Source organism: Monodelphis domestica, chromosome 8, assembly GCF_027887165.1.
Source record: "Monodelphis domestica isolate mMonDom1 chromosome 8, mMonDom1.pri, whole genome shotgun sequence".
In the NCBI taxonomy this organism is placed as follows: domain Eukaryota; kingdom Metazoa; phylum Chordata; class Mammalia; order Didelphimorphia; family Didelphidae; genus Monodelphis; species Monodelphis domestica.
Genome location: NC_077234.1, coordinates 213,997,225 through 214,023,585, shown reverse-complemented (window position 1 = coordinate 214,023,585; position 26,361 = coordinate 213,997,225). Strand labels below are relative to the sequence as shown.

The window sequence follows — 26,361 nt, the reverse complement described above, 5'->3', positions numbered from 1 at the left end:
AGAGAGAGAGAGAGAGAGAGAGAGAGAGAGAGATCTTGTTTAATCCTCTCAAAAACCCTCTGAGGCAGTACTGTTATTTTCTCCATTTTACAGATGAGAAAACTAAGGGAAAAATAATGTGGCTCAGGAAAGACAGAGGTATGGGAGAATGCAGAAGAGTGCATATATTCTTGTCCATGACTTTTTATTCTACTGGGGTTCCTTCCAAGTTGATCAATCACTCCTTCCAATCAGAGAGAGAGAGAGAGAAAAGAAATCTAAACAAAACTGTAACATTAAAATTTTTCTTACAGAAAATCAGAGTGAAGTAGGGGATAAAACTTTATGGAATCCAAAGGTATGGGAACATGAATGACTACAGAGAAAAAAAGAAAAGAATTCATGATTTGGGCAAGATTAGATGGTGACTTGGTATAATGGAAAAAGTACTCGACTTGAAACCAGAAAACAGGTTCAAATCTCAAATCCCTTACTAGTTTCATATCTTATGATACTTATGCTTCTTCTTTTTCTTTATATGTACAAAATGGGACAGGATGTTAGAGGAAACAAGATAAACTCCAACCTCTCTTCCAATTCTAAATCCTTTTCAACTTCTAGAAGGAAATGCCAATGAGGAAATATAACCTGTACATACAGCAAAAAGAAATAGATTGCTATCTATTCAGCTAAAGGAGTTAAAAGAAAAATAATTTTCTTTTTGGCCATTTTCTCATGGCCATTTCATGCTCTGACTTTTTTTCTTTCTCTAGACTCCATTTCAGTAGTTCTATTAGTTAGCTGTTTCACAGGTTCAGTCTCTTCATGGGTTGATTAGTTTTGCACACAGAAAAACTCTTGTCCATCCCTATAAACTGCATTATTCTCCTGGTACTGCTTCCCTGGGAATATATGATATCTGTAAAAGGAAATTGGGTCAGAGAGTATGGATGACTCATAAAAATCTATCATGAGTACTTGTTTAAAAAACAAAACAAAACAAAACGAGAAAAACATGCCCCAGCAAGAGAGATTTGCTTTCAGGTTCAACCACTTTCTTTTGGGCCATTTGGGAAATACTCATTTTATTTAGTGTTTATTAAATTCAGGATAAAAAATGTCTTATTGGTCATAAATCCATAGCATCACCTTTGCCTATAGACATATTATTATTGTTGTTACTCTTATTGATATTATTGCACAATTACCCAAGTTACTAATACAAGGAAAAAATGAATTTGTTGCTTATCTGAGGACAGGCTAATAGTTCTTGGTAGCATAGCTGAAGCTACAACCTACCAAACCTAGATAAGGATAGCCAAACATAGGCCAACTGAAGACCTACAGTGTTATGATTGCCTGTTATTTTTACAGCTTTGTCCGGCACAAAATTGGAGCTCTTAATCTCAATCATGTGACATAGAAAATTCCTTATGACTCTTATTTAACCTCATATGAACATTTCATTCCCCTAAATTCCATTTTTGAAAACTCTGTGCCCCTCAAAAAACCTTAGTGTCAAATCTAAGACAGAAGATAAGGGTTTTTTTTTTTTAAAAAAGCAATAAGTAAATTTAAGTTGTTGCTTCTACTTCCCTTTGGTGATTGCTTCTCCTATCTCTTTTTTATCTTTCTACATGGCTTTGCAAAAAATATTTTAATTGTAACTGCTATTCCTTTTGAAAACAATTTTAATAAGAATATTTGACCTACTTAAATGTGTGCTTGATTAGTTTATATGTTGGATTTGTGTAATTGTTGTTCCATTTCTGATAAAAGAAGTGTTATATCTTGTAACTATTGTTATGTTTCTGATGAAAGAAAATCATATCATTTGCCTAAGTGGTTAGATGTTTAGGTTTTTGACACAACAAAAAACCACACGGATATGTGTGAACAAACACATGTGCACACACACAGAGAAGCTTTAGAACTAGGCAAAAGAAATTCACAACCAAAAATAACTAGAATTTTGGCAAAAGTTTTTTGACTGAAAGCAATCCAGTAATTCTTCTTTTCCTCAAAAATACCTTTACAGCTAGCAACAAGGACAGTTTTGGGATTTCTCTTCCCTAATGTCAAATTTTCACATTTTCTAGCTCATAAAAAAAAGGTATGATGGCTTTTCCAACCCTCCTCTAGTCTTGTCTATTTCCTGGCTGTTGATCTCTTAATCAGCACTTTCTCATACAAGATTAGACAAGTCCAACCACCTTTTTTCTACAAAGAATTCTATTTCCTCTCTACACAACTCCAGCTCACAGTGATGGTTGTCTTCTTGAACTACCCTGAGCTTGCAATTCAACTCTTTATGAATAGCTCTTGTCTCTCAAGTGGTTTTCAAAATAATTCAAAGTTCAACAAAGGACCTTAGTTTCTTCTTCTGCAAAATGGAATGTTGAACTAGATGACTTTTCAGGTCCCTTCTGGGTCTAAGTCTATGATCCTATGACTAATTAACTCATAAGTCATTATCCTAGAGCATGTTCCAAATTAGAAACCCTAGTAAAGCCTAGTCATTACTAGGACATTTAAGTATATGCTTTCCTTACAATTAAAGCACTTGAAAAATGGAATGGATTGCCTTGGAGTGATAAGTAATCCATCCTTACACGGTTGCAAGAGAAGACTGGGTGATCATTTCTCACAGATTTTGTCAAGAAGATTCCTGAAGTGGCAGTCAGATACCTCAGTGGATTGAGTCAGTCCTAGAAATGGGAGGTCCTGGGTTCAAATGTGGCCTCAGACACTTCCAAGCTGTGTAACCATAGGCAATTCACTTAAGTGTAATTGCCTAGCCCTGACCATTCTGTACAGTATTGATTATAAGACAGAATATGTGTTTAAAAAAGAAAACATAGCATTGGTTCTAAGACAGAATGTAAGTGTTTAAAAAAAAAGACAATTCCTGTTCAAGTACAGATTAATTGTCCTAGATTCCCTCTGATCTCCTTCTTAACTTCAATATCTCATAATTCCATAAGTTCCCTAAGGGCAGTACTCTCTCATAGCACCCAGCATGGGGCTTGTACCTAGTAAGGGCACAGTAAATATTAATTGATTAAAATGATTAATAAAATGAAAAATAACTTCAGTGACAACTTCTATTGCAAAGGAGCTAAAATAATAAAAGCAGACAGCAAACACCATCATATACTCTTAGTAACCAATTTGAAGAGTCCATGTGGGGACAAGTCCAGTAATGGGAAGAAGGGGGGTGGCATAGGAATAGAACAACACCTGATTGGTATTATTGATTGTCAATACTTATTTACTAGTGACTTATTAGTAACTTGCTATAACTTGTGATAATAACTTGTTTGCATTAACTTGTTAGTTAATTGGTTGACTGCTTAACTACATTGTAATCTGCTCTGGGTATAGATTCTGTCAAGAGAGCAAAGGTTCCCAATCTGAACTGAAGGCACAAAACTCAGTCTTGATATGTTGGATCCTGTGTTAGATCTATCGCCTCCTAGAAGTGCTTTATGATATTATTATTTTGTGTTGCTATATTGATATTTTATATTGTGTTGTTTGCTGATTTAAAAATGAAAGTGAATTAAAATTTTTTTTATTTTGTAGCTCTTACAATAATCACATAGTTTTATTGTAGGAAGAGCAGTAACATTAGAATCACAGAAGTTGGGTTCAAATCCCAGCTCTAACACTGTCTCTCTCTCTCTATGACCTTGGGAAGATCTCTTTATATCTCTAGTTTCACTTTCTTCATTGATAATAACAGTAATAACTATTGCCTAAGGTTTGTGAGGCTCTTCACACATGGTATAACATTTGAGCCTCACAACAACCCTGTGAAATAGGCGCTGTTATTATTCTCATTTTATAGGTGAGGAAACTGAGGCTAAGAGAATTTACGTGACTTCCCAGGGTCATAGGGCTAATATACATTGGAGGCAAAATTTGAAATCAAATGTGTATGACTCCAAGTCCAGCACTCTACCCACTGTGCCCCTATATAATCTTAAAAACCAAAAAGAAGAGGTTGGACTAGACAATGTTTATGTTTCCTTCAGCTCTAAATCTTATAATCTGTAAACCAGAGATTCTCTGAAATGGAATCTATGTTATGAAATAGAAATAGCCCTGGACTTGCAGGTAGAGGGCCTTGGTATGAACTCTAGTATTGTCATTTACTATTAACTGTGTGACTCTGGGGCAATCTGAAGAGCCTCCATTTCTATTGGTTATCTCAGGATCTCTAAGGTCCTTCTGGTTCTAATAGCTAAAATCTCTTTCATGGAAGTAAACAAAGCCAGGGATGGGAATCTCTACTTAGGGCAGGAAGAGTGTATTCTTGTTTCTTTTTCTGCAACTGTCTCAAGTTTTCCTAAGGGTTTTTTTTTTCTACAAATGAAGCATTTCAGCACTTCACAGTGAACTAAAAATAACTAAATTTCATCTTGTTTGTTTTGGTTTTTTTGAGGAACAATCTATGACCTATTAGCACAGACCACCATCACAAGTATCTCACAGACAACCCTCAGGAAAACCCACTTCAAACATTTACTTTGGTGTGAGGAAAAAGAAGAGGAGCAAATCTATTCCTGTGACTGTGATTGTGAACCAGAGCAGGGTCAGTTGGGTAATGGTGCTTGATGGCAAGCTCAATGTCTTAGTTGTATTTTTTATAGTTATTTCCTAATTACCACTCTAAGACAAGAAAATTAGCCATCTTCTTATTTTTTTAAACCCTTACCTTCCATCTTAGAATCAATACTAGGTTTTGGTTCTAAAGCAGAAGGGCAGTAAGGGCCAGGCAATGGAGATTGCAACCTCCCCAGGTAGCTAGGAAGTATCTGAGACCAGATTTAAGCCCAGGACCTCCCATCTCTTGGGCCTGGCTCTCAATCCATTGAACCCCCTAGCTGGCCCAGTCTCCTTTTTTTAAAACGAGCATTTATTTAATGTCCCAGACATTGTGCTAAGTGCTTCATATTATCTCATTTGATCTTTCCAACAATCCTGAGAGTTAGGTCCTATTATTATTCTGTTGTAAAGATAAGGAACACGGAAAAGATAGAGGGTGACTTGTACAGGATCAGACAGCTAGAAAATGTCTGAGGCTATATTTGAACTAAGGTCTTCTCGACTCCAAGTTCAGGGCCCCATCCACTGCACCACCTTGTAACAAGGAAAGATGGTGAAGCAAAATGAGCTTTCACAGGGACCCTCTCTATAACATATCCAACACCCTACCTTCAGTCTACCACCTCTACTAAAAAAGTACCATGGCACAGTTCTGGTTTTAGAATTAGGAAGAACTGAATTCATGTTCTGTTTAAGATATTTACATATTTGAGTAACCCTTAATCTCCTCCCTCCTCAGTTTCCTCTTCTTTTCAATGGGTTTAGTAATACTTATGGTATCTACTTCATAGAAATGTTGTTGAGGATTGAATAAATTAATGCGTTTTCCACACTAATTATTTTTTAATTAAAAGGAAAAAGGAAATGTCCATTAAAACCTGAAATTTTTTATAAACATCAGGCATTATTCCTGAGAAGAGAAAGGTATTTATTATTGGTCCTCAACAATAGGTATTAATTATTCCTTTCCTCCATTTAACATTTTCATATAAACTTTAGAGGATGGGATGGTCCAATCTATCATTTTCTTTGTATAGGAACATCTGGTTAGTGAAATTACCTCTACCAATACAGATCAGCAAGTCCTAGGGAGCTGCCTGGAATCATGATGGTTAAGTGACTTGTCCAGGATCACATCATATATGCATGTCTTATGAATATATATATATGTATATATATATATACACGTGTGTGTGTAATTGAAACTTTCACCCTCTCTACTATCCAACGTTTAAGACACTTCATGGATTTAGAGCTGAAAGGGAAGTTGTACATATTAAGACTTATTAAAGACCTAGATGACATTTGGTGATGGACATGTGACATTCCCAATGCAACTAAATAGGGAATCCTTTGGGAAATCACCTAAAAGAGATATTTGTTTGCTCTTCTGGACTATGACAGTAACTTTTGTCAATACCACTGGGTGATTAATGCCACCTTTGCTCAAGGTATTTCCCAGTAGCTTGGCCATCGAAAACTTTGAAGATGGGAAGCTACTCTTCAATATGCCCTGGTTTTCTGGAGATATGGGAAACCATTAATGGATAGCCAGTAAAATTCAGATAAGCAGCACAATCTAACCACAGATTTCATCATTAACTCATTTCCCCAATTCTGAGGCCCATGATCAGTGGGGCAAGATGAGCCACAGTCACATGTCATACTCCAATACACCACAATAATATGAGAAAGAACTAAACTAAACCTGGCAAGTGATATACATGCCTTTTGAATTCCAGACTAAACAAAATTCTTCTGGAGAATTACAGTGACTCCCACAAACACCCCCAGTACTACTACATTCTCTCAAACTCTGTATATACTAACCTTTTTATATAATCAAACCACTGCATATCAACCCTCTACCTAATCTATGTTACCATTCAATGATCCAAGGGAAACGTCTATACAATTATTCTCCTTTCAGCTGCTCGCCTCAGTCAGAAGCATTCAAAGTAAATCTTTGCCCACTTCATATAGTATCACTTACAACCCTTTCCTCTTACCAACTTTTCCAAAGTGCTTTAAACCTCTTATTATACTAAAAGGAAACACATACACTCATTATTTAATTCTGTATTTAACATAAGTACATGACCATATTTAAATTTGTAAGGTTAAAAACAAAATAATTAATTGACTTTAGAGATAGGTGACTTGGTAGATAGAATGTTAGATTTGGAGTCAAGAAAATCCAATTTCAAGTTCTGTCTTATAAATAACTGCATGATCTTGAGCAAGTTACTTAACCCCTCACAACCTGTTTTCTTATATGTAAAATGAGGATAATAATAGCACCTATCACACAGGATTATATGTAAATGTACATACAAATATAAATGTATAAACCAAATTATATCAAGTAGAGGAAAATGAAAATAAAAACAACCGTTTTAAGTACAAAAAATGTCATATGATGCTCACCCTTATTTTAATAACTCTACATTGGCCTTCTCAATCTCAAAATTCCAATCTCAATCTTTGTCTTTGCTCATTAAATAGTAAGCTCATTGAGGGCTGGAATTATCTTCCTATTTGCTTGTATCCCCAGAATTCAGTACAGTGTCTAGCACAAAGTAAGAATCAAGTGCCTTGATGTCTTGCTTTCTTGCCTTCACCAAACTACCAAAAGTTTCCATGAATCAAAAAAGGTTGAGTCACAGTCCCAAAGTAGTCTCCAAGAGAAGCATTCAGTTACTTAAAATATTATTAGTACAATGACAGTCCCGTCAGAGGGCAATGTGAAAAGTTCTAGGAAAACAGAGAAGTCAGCTAACCAGGGAGACTGATTCTGGCCATAGCATGCCTTCACTATGAATTCTTTTAAAAACTTAATATCTGGCTGATGGATAACACAACATTTTTATAGTTGCCCAGAGATGGTCATGAAGGGAAGTCATTATTCCTGCTCTAAGCCACATGTAAATATGGAGGAACAGTAAAAATCACTTTCTCTCCCATGGAGATAGAACTTAGATTAGTTCTATTTTTCTAGTCTAGGAAGAATTGTTTTCAATGTTCAAAGAGGAAATGGACCATAAAATTGCAATTACTAAACTGAAATAAAAGTATAATTCCACTAAGAAACTAAACTTTTTTTAGAAACAATACTGAATCTGATCTCAGACACTTCCTAGATGTGAGATAAATAGATGAATGGATGGATAGATAGACAGATAGATAGATAGATAGATAGATAGATAGATAGATAGATAGATAGATAGACAGACAGACAGACAGGCAATACTAGTATATGTTCTCTGTATATGAGTCTTTCTCAGTGGTGTTCTAGTAGTCTATAGGACAGTATATTACCATGTGTTCATAGGGGGACTTTTCTGTTACTTCAATTGCTATACCACTTGAATAAATATAGAGATAACCCTTCTACATTGCAAGGATTAGGGACACAGTGCCTCCGCAATCTGTAATACCTGTGTAAAAGAGAAATTTTTCTTTTTCTTTTTATGGAATATTTACAGTACCTTATATGCATTTATGAGTTACTACACTTTTTAAGATATCTCTAGCCTTTGTGTGTCTGCTGCCTTTCATGTTCTTTTCACCAATTTTAACTTTTTACTTATTTTAAAATTTAAAAAGAAATATTGTGAAATTATTAAACTATGCTATATTTACCCACATTTTCCTCCTCCAATTGTTTTCTACTTTACTGTAAGCATAATAGAATTTATCCCCTCTGACTTGCCCAGAGGAATATCTTTTAACATAGCTTGAGAAGAGAATCCTGTGATTTGAAGTTGTGATACAAGGATGGGGCTAAATGATGCATAAGTTTATAGAAAGTATTTTTCATCTAACGATGCAACATGTTTTCTGGATAATTATTTATTACATGTAGCTTTGTTCTTTCTTTTCATTGGACCTCAACATTGGCTAAAAAAATGCTATTAATATTTATTCTGTGTCTAAAGGAAGTCTGCCTTGCCAATGTGCACAGTTCTTCCAATTAATGTTTTTCTTCTCTAGTATAGCTCTATCATTTTTTTGTGAAATGTTTACCTGTTTATTTATTATGATACTGAATCACATATAAATTTTCAATAAAAGAATCTTCCTTACCTTAAAAAAAGAAATTGTGTATGCTTATGGTATTAATATAAAATATGTTTATATTTTATAATATTATACATATATTTTATCCATTTATGAGTTTATAAGCTCCTTCTGTGTTGTGTGATAGCCTTCATGTCAGCAAAACTCCCCAAAAATTCCCATTTAATTTTTCATGTCAACCCACAATACGTTAAAACCCCAATGGGGGAAGTCATAATGCGGAAGGGACACCTTTACTTTGAACCAATAGGACCTCTAGTGTTACTGGAGTAGTAAAAGTATATATTTCAGTGTAAGTTCATTAACTATGGTTTTTAAAAGGATGCTGACCCATTGAGCAGTTCAAATCTGTTATAGCTTTGCTGGCAGATTCATGTAAGAGAAGGGGTGCCTTAAGAGAATATAAACTGATTTTAGATTGTAATTGCAAATGTTCTGACTGCCTCTAAGAGAATTAGTTGGATTCTAGATTCATATAAACTCTCTAAAGTGGGGAGAAATTCTAATATCCCTTTGTGACAACAGGGTGAATAGAATGGAGCAATATAAAGATCATCAGATTTGGAGTTTGAGGACTTTCACTCAAATCCCAATTCTGCCACTTTCTATCTGGGTGACTTTAAACAAAGCACTCAGCCTCTGGGCTTCAGAGTCCTTAGATATAAAATGAGGAAAATGGACTAGAAGATCTCTGGGGTTCCTACCAGTTCTCCATCTACAATCCCATGATCCTATAACTTTTCTCTTCTTTTGTACCACATATGGAGGAGGCTGGCTGTGTTTCCAGAAAAACATCTGCCTTGAACCAGTAAAGCTACTTCTGGGAATGCCTGTACAATCAGAGAAATTCTAGAATTGATGACCATATTGACTACTGGTCTAAAAGAGCTAATGTAACCTTAATTTGGGGGAACAGTGGGAAAGTGTATGGAGTTAAGATTTCTTCTATCCCTTTGTGGTGAATGTACATGAGGAATATGTCCCATCATGCAAGGACATATATAAGAAAATCATTTTTATAATTGTAGAAAATAGTTCAAGTCCTAGAAACAAATTTATGTGCTTTTAAAAAAAACATTTATTTTATATGCACATCCAATAAACCCAAATTCGTTCATATAACCTAAATATCAACTATAAGAAGCTGAGAAATAACCCCACAAAGGGGATATAGACAATGAAGCGAAAAGAAGGTATGAAACTTATTTGGGAAACCTATGAATGCCATTGAGGTTTCTATAGAAGATGCCTGTTTCGAACATCTAAAGTTAAGATGTTTGAACAGGTAAGCAACAAAACCACCATGTCCGTTTTCTTAGACATTTCACACTTTGACATCAAACAACTTTGTGGCAGAAATACACAATCCCTGGCTCTTCAGCAGTAGCAAATGCCTGGTGGTGCTCAAAATGAAAGAAAGGTTTCCTCAAAGGTCTTCAGCACTACGAAGGTTTTACAACTAATTCCCTCCCTTGACAATGGCCTAAACTCAAATCCAAATGAGGGCTAAGAAAAGGCGCACAAGGGCCGCATATTGACTTAGAAAACTGCATGTGTTTATTTCTTTTTCATCTTTTTCTTAATGCAGACAGTAAAATTGTGTAGAAACTAAATGTTTATACTCCAGAGAATTGTGGATCACATATGGTTCTTGGACCATGTGTTTGACACCTCTGGTCTAGAGCAAGGATGCTTAATTCACCTTTTTTTCTCATGTGTGTGTGTGTGCACACATGTGTGTGTGTGTGTGTGTGGACTTGTGTCACAGGCCCCTGTGACAATCTGGTGAAACCCTTATCAGAATAATGTTTTTAAATTTATAAATACATAGGACTACTAAGGAAGATAATTATTTTGAAATATAGTTATAAAAACAAGTGCACAGTCCCTGGATTAAGAACCCCTAGACGGGGGGACAGCTGGGTAGCTCAGTGGATTGAGAGCCAGGCCTAGAGATGGGAGGTCCTAGGTTCCAATCTGACCTCAGAAACTTCCTAGCTGTGTGACTGTGGACAAGTCACTTAATCCCCCATTGCCTCAATTTTACCACCCTTCTATCTTGGAACCAATGCATAGTGTTTATTCTAAGGAGGAAGATAAGGGTTTAAAAAAAAGAAAAGGACCCCTGGACTCTAGACTGATGGCAATAGCAATCTACTAGGGATACAGTCAAAGACAAATCTAGAACCAGATTTTTATCCTTGCCTTTCCAGGCTCCAGCATGAATAACCCCGATGTCTTCTGCCCTCTTGGATCCAAGAAATGATAGTGGGGTCAACTTGGAAGCTAGAGGTAAGGACCAGCCAGAGGCACAATTGTGAAGTAGATGAAATGTCTTTGAAATCCATTACTTCCCTTTGTTTCCTCTTCACTCTACGTCCTCCAAAAGTACTCAGTATTTATTGACACAAAAAGAGTATCCTATAAATGAGCTCAGAGTCTTAAATATTATTTTGTCCAAAAGTATTTGCATTGCAACAATGATCAGAGCAGGATATACTGGAGCCAGTTCTAGCTAAAGAAATCGTTATGTTTTCAGTTGCAAGTATTTACAACTATTTACAACAAGAAATTGGCAAATGCTACAAATCAGGGCTAGATTGATTTTTCTGATGATTGCCTCAAGTTAAGAAAGTGATGGAGAAAATGTTAATAATGCAGATTTAAAAGTGTGAACTGTGTGTTTTTTCTCATCTGGTTGTTAAATATCTATTTGCACACCCTAGAGCAGAGTCTTAAACTAAATAATGCTAGGTATCTGGACATCAGTCATGAATTGAAAGATAGCTGAGCTGTGGGGCCTTCCTTAGTTCTCCTGACATCACAACATGATGTCTTCTTCTCTCCCTGTTTAGAGGATATAGTCAGAGTTGGGAAAGTTCTGTAAAACCTCTGAAATGTTGGCCATGATTCCATCCAGGAGCATTTTCTGGTCCTTTCAAAATCCCAAAGCCTTTAGAGAAAAGATGACACAGATAATATTTAAGAATTTCAATACCATTTGTTCCTACATATAAATGGGGGGAAAACCAAAATATTATTAAACTAAAAATTATTTTCCTGGGTTTAAAAAAAAGAATTTCAATACCCCAGACATGTATGTTACCATCCAGGCTATGCCACATTCCTCTAACCATACCACTGGCAATGGATTCTAGTGATGGTGTCTTTTTGCCTATGAAAGTTTTGCTCGCCCCCTAGCATCCTCCAACTGGCTCTGGCTGGCTTAATAGACTACCCCATGAAGATGTTTGATAAAGAGAGATTACTGCTTCACTAGCACAGCTGGGTGGAAATTATATGTGGCATCAAAGAGAAGTTCAGATGTTGTCCTAAACTTAGAGCAGGATACAGAAACTACTGTATCTATCTCTTTTTCTGAAAAAGAGCGATAAGCTACCTGATGGTTTAATTATTTCCAATGATGATGAAAGGTTTAGGCACCCAGAAAGCTATCTTCAAACCACCTTTCTTAAATAAGGAATCCTGTAAAACAATGAAACTATGTACAACTCAATTATGAAATGTGATTTTGACGTCCATAAAGATTTCTAAGCCAGTACCTTATAACTAGGTCATAATTTGTGCCAATAATTTATCCCCTGAAGCAGTTGCATTATTCAAAGTAACATTTCATATTCCCATTGGGCTAGAACCAATAATCAGATTTTACATAATTATAACTTCAAATAGTAATGCAATCATTTCACTGGATTCCCTACTCTCACTAATAGAGACCTGGCTTTATTGTCTAGTGATACTACTACATGTACCTAGCCATGGTTGACAGATTTCTAAAGGAAAATACAGAACAATGTAATCAAGAATAATGCAAATCCAGCTACTTACTGCTGGGTCTGTATCCCAAAAAGATAATTTTAAAAAAGAGGGGGAAAGAACCTACTTATGCAAAAACATTTATAGCAGCTCTTTTTGTGATGGCAAAGAACTAGAAAATGAGGGAACGTCCATTAATTGGGGAATGGCTGACAAATTGTGGTACATGTTGGTGACAGTATACTATTGTACTATAAGAAATGATAAGAAAGATGATTTCAGAAAAAGCTAGAAAGATCTACAGGAACTGATGGAGTGAAATAATCAGGACTGGGAGAACATTGTACACAATAACAGCAGTATTGGATAATGATTATCTGTGAAAACTTGGCTACTCTCAGCAATGCAAGGATCAGAGACAATCCTGATGATGGTGAACTGTTGGAGTCATCTTTCACAATGGTGTATTTATGGGTTGTTGGGGCTGGGGTGGGGGTTGGGTCTTACAACAATAACCAATATGTAAAATAAAATAAAATAAAGAGAATGAAAATTTATCCCACCTGAGTGGAGGCACTCTGTCTGGATTGGAAATTCCTTCCTGGACTCCCTCCTATCCTCCATTCCACAGATGTGAATCAATAAATAAGAATACAATCCATCTGGGAACTCCACTGCCCATCACAAATGCTTCTAAATGAACTAATAAGGTTTTTTGCTTCTATTTTTTTTTCAGCAAAGGATATGAAATAATAATTATCCCCAAAACATTTGCTGGAGTTGTCTCTTTAGTAAAGATTTTAAAAGTAGAAAGGTGAAAGGTGGCAAGAAGTCTAAATATGTTGGAGGCAAATACCTTCAATATTTCTGTAGTATGTCTTCAGGATTCTACATTGGTTGCTTGATAACGCATTATTATATGGAGTTACTTGCCTCTATGAAGACTGCTCTACTCTATAGAAATCTAGATAAAGGGGACAGCTGGGTAGCTCAGTGGACTGAGTCAAACCAGGCCTAGAGATGGGAAGTCCTAGGTTCAAATCTGGTCTCAGACACTTTCTAGCTGTTTGACCCTGGACAAGTCACTTGACCCCTATTGCCTAGCCCTTACCACTCTTCTGCCTTAGAACCAATGCACAGTATTGACTCTAAGATAGAAGGTAAAGGTTTAAAAAAAAAAAGAAATCTAGCTAAAGAAAATGAAGGGAAGGAGGTAGAGATGTTGCTCACATATAAATTGTGCTATTCTTTAAATCAAAACACCTTTTTATATCTTCTACTTTATTTCTTTTTTCTTTCATCATCAGAGCCCTTTATTCCTCCCCTTTGGTGTCCCCCCCACATAGATATAAATGGAGGCATTTAATAGCCTTCCCAGGACTTCCATGAAATTGAGGTCGGTTCTTGAGGGAGAAGGGGAGCTTTGCCTATATGCAGACATTAGGCCAATTCAAATAAAAATGCACACACCTAAAAGGAAAGCAAAAAGAATGAAACTAGGGGAAATGGTATCATCCTGAATATCTCCAACCAGTAAACTGTCACTTCCTGAATGAAAGGAGTTAACTAATCAATCAAAATAGTCTGTGACATCTCTTCTTCTTAATTCAAATGCAACTGGGGATTAAATCAGCCATATCCAACCACAGACCAAAAGTTCAGGGGGAACAAGTTCAGAAAATTCAAAACAGGAATATCAGTGCTAAAATGCTGTGATATGTTGACCTGAAATGATCCTTAGCTCTAACTGTGCACAAGGGGATAAAGACTAAGGAAGCAAGCTGTCTCTGAGTATCACAGCAGAACATGAGATCTGGAATTTGGAGACTCTGTGAGTGTCAAAAAATAGAGCATCCGAATGAAGCACACACCAAGAAAAGGCGACAGAAAACAAAGGTGGTGAGATTTCTATCTGTTTCTATCACAATGCCTTGCACTTAGTAGGAGTTGAATAAAGATTTGTTGTATTGAATTAAATGTAGTGGGCTGCAAAGCAGTAAACTTGTGTGCAAGACAAGTATAGAACATGTTAGGAGATTTTCAGATATGAAGACCGCTTAACATATTTAGCATAAAATTATGCATGACAAAATTAATTCTGATAGTGATTTTAAAATGATTTGTTGATGTAGAGTAGAGCAAATAATCATTTAGTCTTGAGAGATTAATATGGTCTATATGTTCATTCATGCTTTCTTTCTTTCTTCCTCCCTCCATCTCTCCCTCCTTCCTTGCTTTTTTCTTTCTTTCTTTCTTCCTTTCCCCTCTCTTCCTCCCTCCTTTTTTCCTTCCTTCCTTCCTTGCTTTTTTCTTTCTTTCTTTCTTCCTTTCCCCTCTCTTCCTCCCTCCTTTTTTCCTTCCTTCCTTCCTAGCTTCCTCTTTTCCTCCTTTCTTTCCTCCCTTCCTTCCTTCTTCCCTCCCTTCCTTCTTCCCTTCCTTCCTTCCTAGCTTCCTGTTTTCCTTCTTTTCTTCTTTCTTTCTTTCCTCCTTCTTTCTTCCTTTCTCTCTGTCTTTCCATCTCACCTGGGTTACAAATATTTGGCTGCTTACAAACCAGATCCCAATACTGACGGGCCCAGAAACTTTAACCTGCTCCATTTTTGTCTCTCTGGACTAGGTCAGCCCTCCTTAGTGGTTTTGTGATGCCAAAGGGTTCCAGTTTCTTTAGGAGAATCAGAAACACAATCGCATTTAATTCATTTGACTACCAAAACTTAATTCTTTATGATGGTATATCATATTGATGGGGAAAGCAGATATGTCCTGAAATCAGTGATAAAGCATTGCACATGGCTCCCCCTCACAGGTTGGGGGTGGGTGGGTGGGGACTAGAGGAAGTGTTCACTATGGCAGAATTTAATGCAGTGCATCCACCTGATCACTTTAGTCCTATTGTCCAAAACTCCACTGATCCACTAGCCTCAGCCTCCCCAACAGCAGGGACTATATATAGGCAGGTGTCACCACAAATGGCTGTGCCCACTTTAAAAAAAAAGATAAGGTCTGTTCTCACATATTAAAGACCCAGTAATTCCTAGTTTCTTTGAAACTGGAGTGTTCTATCACTAATTTCAGGACATAACTGCTTTCCCATCAATACAATATACTGTCATATAGAATTACTTTTTACTAGTAAAATGAACTAAATTCAGTTTTGTTGTGGCCTATTTGTGACTCTCCTGGAAAAACTGGAATCATCCAAGGACATCTTGAAGCCAAAACAGGGAAATACCCAGTTCACATGTTCCTTTTCCAACTTTTTCATCCTCCATTGGTTTGATGACAAAGGAATTTTGTCAGAATAAAGTTAGAAAAAAAAATTTAGTCATTTAAAAAAAAATTAGAACTAAAACTCTTAACAATTGCCTTGGGATTGATCATTAAATATACTAATTTGCCAAGATTTTATTTTCTGATATTAAAGAAAATTAATAGCATTTAACACTATTTTCTTTCTCCCCTCACCCATATGTATCTTTATGGGTCAACTCTGTGCTTACCAGGAAAATATAACTGCTTTGATTTTTGTATCTGTATCTTTTGAACCTGAGAAACAAACAAACAAAAAGGAACAAAGAGAAAGGAGAAATATACCAGATTTAAATTTCTATGAAATTCTGCTTCATTTAAGCCCTGTTTCCCTGAAAAGAATGAGTGAATAAACAAGAAATAAACCATTAAAATGGGACCAAAAATGTACAAATGGCATTGTCTTTTTAATAGCTTATTTTTAAATGTTTCTGTTTATCCATAGAGTCATAGAGCTAAAAATTTCCTGAATCAATCATGGAATCTTAGGATTGGAGTCGGAGCAGTGAACTGGACCATTTATCTAGTCTCATCTTCCCCTCAATGCAAGAATCTTTGGTAAGAAATCAGTGAGATCATGTGATATTAGGGGGAAAAGCTTGGACTTGGACTTGGACTCAAGAGACTTAGAATACCAGTTTTATTTCTTGTTCTTGAAAATAAGAGAGAGTTTATATATAGTATATATACTCACATATACACATGTGTGTGTGTAGAGTAATAGACATATATATATAACTTTATGTTTTTGTATACACATAAACTTCTTGTTTGTATATTTATATACATATGTGTATACCTAATACAATTTGAGATTGCATTTACTTTACTATTTTTCATTAAACTATTTTTTAATAAACAGGAATAGACATTATTATATTATATTATATTATATTATATTATATTATAATTTAACAATTATTACAATATTATATTATATAAAAATTATAATATTATAAAGGAGAAAGAAAGCATTTACTAAAAATAATAAATTTTCATAGTCAGGCTAAACATATTTCTTCAGTGGACATGTTCAGAAAAAATATATCCCAAGTTGCACCTTGAGGGGCATCTTCCTTTTGGAGGTATAAATTCCTATAGTAAGGGTTTGTGTACTTACTTTAGAGTTAATTTTTGCTTTTTTGTATATTTGCTTTTGTTGATTAATTCAAAAGTATTTTAAATGTATTTGCTTTTGTTGATTAATTCAAAAGTAGACAAAGGAGAGTTAGTCCTGTCCTCACAATCTAGAGAGGCACTAAGTAGAGATACTTATATTATTGATAACCAAAGTTTTAACTCCAACTAGGCAAAGAGAATAAAGGATTCCCTTTTCACAGATGTAAACTCAGAATAGTCAGAGAGAACCATGAATAAATATCCTTTCACAGCAGGAATTAGGATTAATTGCAAGGTTAATTGGAGTTCTTGAGGTTTTCAAAATTGTTTGTGTTTCTAGTTGTTTTTACTGTATAAATTATCTTCCTTGTAATGCTCACTTTACTCCACATCAGTTCATACAAGTCTTCCCAGGTTTCTCTAAAATCATCTCATTTATTATTTCTTATAGTACAATAGCATTCCATTACATTCATAAACTTTAATTTGTTCAGCCATTCCAAAATTTGGGCAACTAGGGAGTACAGAAGATAGAGTTAAGAAGACCTGAGTATAAATCTGGCCTCAGACACTTACTAGCTTTGTGACTCTTGGGCAAGTCACTTAAGTCACATCTGTTTCCCTCAGTTTCCCCTTCAAATGAGCTAGAGAAGGCAATGGCAAGAGACTCCAGTATTCTTATCAAGAAAACTCCAAATGGAGTCAAAGTCAGAAATGACTGAAAAATGACTAACTGACAATTCCAAAATTGAACATTTCCTTAGTTTCTAGTTCTTTGCTACTACAAAAAGAGTTGCTCTATTTTCCTATACATGATTCTTTTTCCTCTTTTTTTTATTTCTTTGCATAACTGGCCTAGTTTGTAGATTACAAAGTATTATTGTTTATCAATTTTAGGGACATAGTTCCAAATTCATTAGCTTTATTATTAACAACCCTATTATATTGTTTATTCAAATTTTTAAAATTTCTTAAAGCAATTTAATTATAATTTTTATTATTTTTAGTTGATCTTCAGTAGTAACAAAAGTTAATTTATGTATTTAAAGTTATAAGAATGTTCCTCTCTATTTCCTACCCACTGCTGGCAAACTTCTTAGGCTTAAGATAGGGCTTTCTTGATGACCTGCACAAAGTCATCCTTTTCAATCCCCAAAACCTTCAGCAGTTCCACCTTCACCCCACTTCTCAGGATGCTGTTGACCATCAAGTGAGTAATGATGATGGCAGGTTCACCCACTATGAAGCAACCATGGCTTATCAACTATGCCACACTCAGAATAATGGTCTTCCACAGTGAAAATTCAGTCATTGGTTGAATGGGCATTATGAAGAATGAGTTTCTTTTCTAGGAACTTGATTGTAAAAGGATTAATCACTGAGATATTGATCTTTTCTGTCTTTGACTGCTCTGCAGCTGCCCAGGCTTCAGAGTGGGTCAGCCTTAACTCCAGGCACAGTCATCTTGCTCTTCAGCACCATCTTAGCCTGGCCAACCTAGAAGTCTTCAGTGTTGTCCTAAGCAGTAGCATTCTTTTGGTGACCATCCCTTATGAAACAGATGCCCTTCACATTGGCAGCTAATTCCATTACTTTCTCAGTAGTCATAGCATCACTTGGGTAAAAGACTATCCCACTAGGAATCTCCAAAATATGGCAAGATTTTCAAAGGCCATTCAAGAAGGACCATCTTCCTGATGGTATATCTCACAGTGTGAGCCACAGAGGTTGATGTCATTCTCAGAAACTGCTGCCAGATGGATCTGTTTAAAGAACCTGTTAATAAGGAAAGCAAGCATGATGCAGAAAGGTGTGGTCTTGTCCCACATGGTACATCTGACATGTGTATCATGTTTTGTTAGAAATGAAACACTCAATAAAGTGATAGAGATGCTTCTTCTGGAAGAGTTCTGAAGGGGACAGTTAGGTGGCTCAATGAATTGAGAGCCAAGCCTATAAACAGGAGGTCTTGAGTTTAAATCTGGCCTCAGACACTTCTTAGCTATGTGACCTTGGGCAAGTCACTTACCCCCCCCCACTCTTCTGCCTTGGAACCAAAAAACAGTATTAATTCTAAGATGGAAGCTAAGGGGCTAAAAAACAGTTCTGAAGAGCTGAAATTCTTGGTGTCCCCAGTTAGGTCACTAACATGCTTCAGTTTGACTAGAGCCATGCCAGAGGTTTTGCAGGTGACCATCTTGTCTCCAAGTTTGTAATTTAGGGAAGGTGGCAATTGGATGTGGGTGAGTTAAGTGTAATGGCATCCTTTTTGGAGAAGGCTACTAGAATCTTCTCATTTTGGATTTGGCTATACAGTTCTCTGAAAATCTATTCTTCCATGTTTTTAGGAAGGAGTTTCCCATGCCAATATCCCTTATCTTCCACTCCTGAGATTCTTCTGCCCTTATACATCTTTGCAATAACAATCAGTGACTAATGCTTGCCCTGGTCAAAAGCATTGCAGAGTTCCTCCCACTGTTCATCCACCATGATTACATTATACTCAAAGGATTCACATTGTTTCTAGTACACTTCTTCTTGGTGATACAATGGAGCAGGGTCACTCCAACCCTCTCAGTTAATGTTGAGGATGGCAATCAGGTTGTCCAACTTGTTATAATCTATAATCTATAAAGCCATGGTCTCCCCCATGGAGTCTTTAGACAACTCCCCATTTCCTAGCATACAATAGACACAGTAGATGACTCTGTCAAAGTATTTGCCTATGTATGCAGTTTCATAAGCTGCTCCAAGCTTTTGATCCAGAGAGCCAGTAGCGCCATCTATAAAGATTTATTTAGGGACTAGGTGGCTATCTAGAATGTCATTGATCTTCCTCAAGTTAAGTAGCTTGGCCATTGGCAGGAAGCCCACCTCAACCCAGACAGCACAGAGGATGGAAACTGCATGGCTCTTAGAGGAGCTCCAAGCAGTCATTGATGGGATCCTTGGAGTCCTGTGGTTTGCACTTCCTGGTATGGATGAGGAGAGTTGCCATGGTCTCTCATTGTCCTGAGATCAAACGTGGCCTCAGATACTTACTAGCTATTGTGTGTCTTTGGGCACATTGTTCACATAAAAAATAAAACTAAAAAACTAAAGAAACATTCTTCCCAAAGAATTCAGGAATCCACCAATAATGAATTAATTTACCAGTTGTTCCTGGCTTACTGACTGAGTCTACATCTTTCAGTTACATTACAAAAAGATATTTCTAACAGTACGTAGGTGTTGCCCAAAAGATATCAGGTCTTGCAGAACTATAATGGAAAAATTATGCTGTATAATTTCTAGCAGAAGCTATTCTATGGCAAGTATGGAAACCAAAATGCATGAAACTTGTTTTAAAACTGTGCAGCCCTGTGTGATGCTAAAAAAAGAGAAGATATGAAAAAAAGCCAATAGAGATACAACCCTCAATACTGTCTCGCTTGAGATCAAAAGCACAAAAATACACAATTGTATGCAAATTAGCCTTAACTTACTGTAAACTTGGCTTCTGCAATAAGTGAAAAAATGCCAAGAGAAAAAGATAAAGACATTTTTCATTTGCATTTGTCCTGTGTGAAGAGGATATTTGATGTGTGATCTGAAGTTTATGCTGATACTCAGATGGAGAGCTTCTCATTCTCTTTTGCAATCTGCTCATCTCTTTCATGCTTGAAACTTCCTCTGCAGTCATTATGAACAGAGCAGGCCAAAGAGATGAGAGACAGAAAATGGAATCAGCATCTGCTGAAAAAATTTGTCTACAGCCTCAGAAATGACAAGATTGAATTTAAGGCAGATAAAAAATAATAACCTACCCTCACATAGAACCCTTTACATAGTTTATGCCTTGCACCTCATATTAACCCTTTAAGATAGACACTGGAAATATTACTGTCACTATTTTATAGATGAGAAAACTGAGGCCCAAAGAAGTTAAATGATTTGCCTGTGGTCACACAATCAAGAAGTGGCAGAGTTGGAAACCCTGAAGCCAGATCTTCCTACTGCAGGATTAATGATCATTTGACTTTTATCAGGTACTATCTTTTCCTCTGTGATTTAAATAAAGTTATCAGGAGGTGGCTAGGTAGCATAATGGATAGAGCACCAGTCATGGGGTGGGGAAGACCTGGATTCAAATCAAGTCTCAGAGACTTCCTAGTTCTGTGACCCTGGGCAAGTCACTTAACCCTGACTACCTAGCCCTTACCAGTTTTCTGTAGTAGAATTAATACTGAGAGAGAAGGTACAGGGAGAGAGAGAGAGAGAGGCAGAGACAGAGACAAAGAGAAAGAGACAAAGAGAAAGAGACAGAGAGAGAGAGAGAAAGAAGGGGGGAGGGAAGAAAGGAGGGGGGAGAGAGAGGAGAAGGAGAGACAGACAGACAGAAAGACAGACAGACAGATAGATACACAGACAGAGAGATAGGGAAACAGAACGGGAGATAGATAGATAGATAGATAGATAGATAGATAGATAGATAGATAGATAGATAGATAGATAGATGGATGGATGGATGGATGGATGGATGGAGGGAGGAAGGGGCGGATAGATAGATAGATAGATAGATAGATAGATAGATAGATAGATAGATAGATAGATGTAGATAGATAGATAGATAGATAGATAGATAGATAGATAGATAGATATAGATAGATAGATGATAGATAGATAGATAGATAGATAGATAGATAGATAGATAGATAGATAGATAGATGGATGGATGGATGGATGGATGGAGGGAGGAAGGGGCGGATAGATAGATAGATAGATAGATAGATAGATAGATAGATAGATAGATAGATAGATGTAGATAGATAGATAGATAGATAGATAGATAGATAGATAGATAGATAGATAGATAGATAGATAGATAGATAGATAGATATAGATAGATAGATAGATGATAGATAGATAGATAGATAGATAGATAGATAGATAGATAGATAGATAGATAGATAGATAGATAGATAGATAGATAGATGAATAAATAAAGTTATCAAATGCCTCTTAGATTCAAGGGAATAAAAAACAAAACCAAGTGGTCTCTGCCCTCCCTGAGCTTGCATTTCATAGGGCATCAGTGCCATTCAGTAGTCCCTCTGAGATAAAAATCAGTTGAGTGCCAGCTGGAAATGAGCTTCCATGTATGTTATCCAGAGCCAACTCCAACTTTCCTAGTCCTGACTTGCCTCTACTGACCATTCCTTCATGGTCATCTGCTTCCTAGTTCCTGTTTCCTCCAGTACTTCCCATAATCATTCTCTCCTTTGTTGTTGTTCAGTCATTTCAGTCATGTGTGACTCTTGTGACCCCTTTTGAGGTTTTCTTGGCATAGATCCTGGAGTGGTTTGCCATTTGCTTCTCCAGCTTATTTTACAGATGAGGAAACTGAAGCAAACAAGATAAGTGACTTGCTCAGGCTCACATAGCTAGTAGGTGTCTAAAAACATTTGAAGTCCAGAAGATGTCTTCTTCACTCCAGGCATGACTCTCACTGTTTTAACTACAGATTTTAATTTAGTGGCTTATAAATGACTTCCTTTTAAAAACTGAGATCCCACAAATTCAGTCCTCCATTCAGTAGAGCTTTCTGTTTTCTCTCTGATTGTTCTCAGAGCTGGATAATATAAAAGCCAGTAATACTTACTCAGGCTGGATTTTTCCCTCTATGTAATATGCAGTTACTTCCACAAAACAAATGTATAAATTCCTTCTTTCTACACCTTTCTAAAAACAAAAAGTGCATCCACATCCAGAGGAAGAACTGTGGGAGAAGAAACACAGAAGAAAAACAACTGCTTGAATACATGGGTTGAGGGGATATGATAGGGGATATTGACTCTAAATGATCATCCTAGTGCAAACTTGCAAAACAAGACCTATGGAAATAGGTCTTGATCAAGGACACATGTAAAACCCAATGAAATTGTGTATTGGCCATGGGAGGGGGATGGGAGGAGAGGAGGGAAAGAACATGAATCATGTAACCATGGGAAAATATTCTTAATTAATTAATTAATATTTTTCAATTAAAAATAAATAAAAACAAAAAGTGCAATGCTCCACACAACATACCAAACAAAGGTCTTACTCCATCAGTGGTTAGGTCATGGGGCAGGTAGGAAGGTAGATCTTATTAAGGTGAAATAAATATTGCTGAGAATTGCTGAGATCCCTAAAAGATTGAGTCCAAGGGTAGCCAGATGGCTCAATGGCTAGAGTGCTGGACCTGGAGTGGGGAGGACCTAGGTTCAAATGTGGCCCCAGATACTTTCTAGCTGTGTGGCCCTGGGCAAGTCACTGTTTGCCTTGCCCTTACTACTCCTATACCTTGGAACCCATACTTAGTATCAAATCTAAAACAGAAGCTAAGGGTTTAGAGAAAAAAAAAGAAGAAGACTGAAGCCATATGTGCCCAGTGTACTGCTAGAGATGACAAGTAGAGAAATAGATTAGATCCTAACAATGATATTGATCCAAAGAAGGAGGGAATTAATGAGGAGCTTTTAGTTCTGGCATTTTAATATTCTTTATTTAATAATAATAATAACAACAAAAATAATAGCTAGCATTTTTATAGTGTTTTAATATTTATGAAACACTTTACTCACATTAATTATTATCACAATTCAATGAGGAAGGGCTATTTTTTTTTTAAACCTAAACCTTCCACCTTAAAAATCAGTACTAAGGCAGAAAAGTGTAAGGGGTAGACAATGGGGATTAAGTGACTTGCCCAGAGTCACACAGCTAGGAAGTGTCTGAGGAGAAGGTGCTGTTATTATCTGTATTTTACAGATGAGGATTATGAGGCTGAGACAGCTTAAGTGACTTGTCCGGGATCATAAAGCTAGTAAGGGACAGAAGCAGGATTCGAATCTGGTCTTCCTGACTCTCAGGTCAGTTTTATTGGCCCTCACTCAAAACAGACCCACAGGGTATCTCTTTTTTAGCTGAAGAAAGTGAAAAATCAAGTAGAATGTTAGTGATTCTCTTAGAATCTAGAATCTAGACTAAAGTCAGGAAAATTCATCTTTATGAATTCAAATCTAGCCTCAGACACTTACTAGATATATGACCTTGTACAAGTCATTTCACCCTGCTTGACTGAGTTTCTTTGCTTATACTTTAAGCTTTTTTTTAAAACCCTTACCTTTTGTCTTAGAATCAATGCTGTATATTCGTTCTAAGGCAGAAGAGTGGTAAGGGCTAGGCAATGGGCATTAAGTGACTCACCCAAGGTCACATAGCTAGGAAGTATCTGAGGCCAAATTTGAACCCAAGACCTCCCATCTACAGTCCTAGTTCTCTGTCCACTTTAAGGTTCTTTCCATTATTCTGATTATATCAGAGATAAAATTGCACTTAGGTATCAATCTGTCCTTAACACTTCTCTGTAAGTTAGGCATCAATTTGTCCTTAATACTCTTTAATTTAATAGATTGAAAGAGTGATGTGTGGAAGAAGGATTAGTCTTGTTCTATTAACCTCAGAGGGTGGAAGTAGGAGCAGGTGGGGATGGGGGTGTTTAAAATGGGCAGCTTTCAATTAGATAGTCTTGCAGATCCCTCATAAATACAGCTTCCCTTGAGAAATGATGACACCCCACTGGAGACATGCTGACTACTTCTCAAGCATGTTGGAGAGAGAATCCCTGCTTAGGTATCGGTTAGTCTAAGTGACCACTAGAATCCCTTCCAACTCTGGAATTCTATGAAAGCATCATCATCTTCATTACAATCGGAAGCATAATGAATCTGGAGTCAGAAGACCCAGAGCTAGAATTCTAGCTCTCTTCTATCTATTGATAAATGTTAAGTTGATAGTTTTATCCTGGGCAATAACACTTAGAAAAATACTAAGTACCATATTAATAGAAGTCCATATTGTGATATTTCATCTCTTCTTTTTTTTGTAAACCTCAATTTCCTCAACTATAAAATGAGGGAACTGGCTAGTTTATCTCTGTGATCCTTTCTGATTTTAGATCTAAAGGAGTCTTTTACCATTTAGTATTCCCCTCCTCTTGCTGATTTTTTCCATAGTAGTTAATTTTTCTAAATGCAGCAACTGGAAAAGAAGTATTTGAGAAACAATACTAACATAACACAACAGACCTTTATTTGCTTTTCTTTTTGCAAACATGAATTGACAAGGCAGACTTTGTCTATCCAGGATAATTGAGTTGACTATTTTTCAATTGGTTCTCTTGAATTCATAGCCCTACATTACCCAAAGCCCACGATCAGCTCTGTTGCAATCCGTGCTGCCTGCTGAAACAGCTGGAAACCGAGATCAATCATTGCTTTATGCAATTTCCGTCAGGCAAAGCCTCATTTAGTTTCAGACCACAAGGGCTGCATAGGCTGGGGAAGGTTGATGACCGTTAACAGTGTGATTTTCTTTATTAATCATCTGTGTTTCTGAATAAGAAAATATTTGTATTAGTCTTTGGTCCAATGAAATAAGACAATGCCTTTTCGCATACAAGTCATCCCAAAAATCTTAAATGCAGTTTTAAACTTTTGAAGCATAAAGCCATTAAAGCTAAAAACTGCACTAAAGGGGCAGTTTGGTAGCTCAGTAGATAGAGAGTGAGGCTTAGAACTGAGAGGACCTGGGTTCAAATGTGATCTAGCTATATGAAACCCCAGACAAGTCACTCAACCCCAATTGCCTAGCCTTTGCATTTCTGTCTTAGAATTTATACTAAAATCATATAACTTTGGAAAACTTATATGGAAATTTGAAGAAGAAAGAAAGAAAGAAAGAAACAAACAAACAAACAAACAAACAAACAAAGGAAGGAAGAAACGAAGGAAGAAACGAAGGAAGAAACGAAGGAAGAAACGAAGAAAGGAAGGAAGGAAGGAAGGAAGGAAGGAAGGAAGGAAGGAAGGAAGGAAGGAAGGAAGCAAGCAAGCAAGCAAGCAAGCAAGCAAGGAAGCAAGGAAGCAAGGAAGGAAGAAAAAAGAATTTCTACTAAGACAAGATAAGGGTTTAAAAACAACTGTGCTAAGACTTTGGGGACAATCTTTAAATCAGATTAGCTAACACATCCCAGGAGAATGTAAACTCTATGAGAGCAAAGAGCACTTTTCCTTTTGTCTTTAAATTTCCAGACTTATCACAGTATCTTAAGCATCTAGCAAGTGCTTGACAAATGTCTGTGGAATCAAAATTATCCTAAAATTAAGGTACCACTATAAGTAAATTCAGTCTTTTCACTAAATGTAAGTTTAGATGATAAGGCAGCCAGGCCTCCGACATACATCGGTTGTGTGACTGTGGGTAAGTTTCTTATCCTTTTATCGCTTAAGCCCATTCTCTAAGATTATCAATTACTAAAGAGGGGCAGCTAGGAAGCATGGTAGATAGAGCACCAGTCCTGGAGTCAAAAAGATCTGGATTTAAATATGGCCTCAAACATTTCCCAGCTGTGTGACCCTAGGAAAATCATTTAACCAGATTGCCTAGTGCTTGCCAGTCTTT

The 26,361-nt window shown here is 36.5% G+C and overlaps 1 protein-coding gene across 1 annotated transcript in view; it reads left to right on the top strand.

Moving 5' to 3' along the window:
* P2RY8 (P2Y receptor family member 8) overlaps window positions 1-26,361 on the top strand; it is a 75,475-nt gene that overhangs the window by 19,125 nt on the left and 29,989 nt on the right. Inside the window, exons 2-4 of the mRNA XM_007501009.3 lie at window positions 10,884-10,962; window positions 16,202-16,314; window positions 20,775-20,903. The gene's annotated coding sequence lies outside the window, so the exon portion shown is untranslated. The remainder of the gene's footprint in view (window positions 1-10,883; window positions 10,963-16,201; window positions 16,315-20,774; window positions 20,904-26,361) is intronic.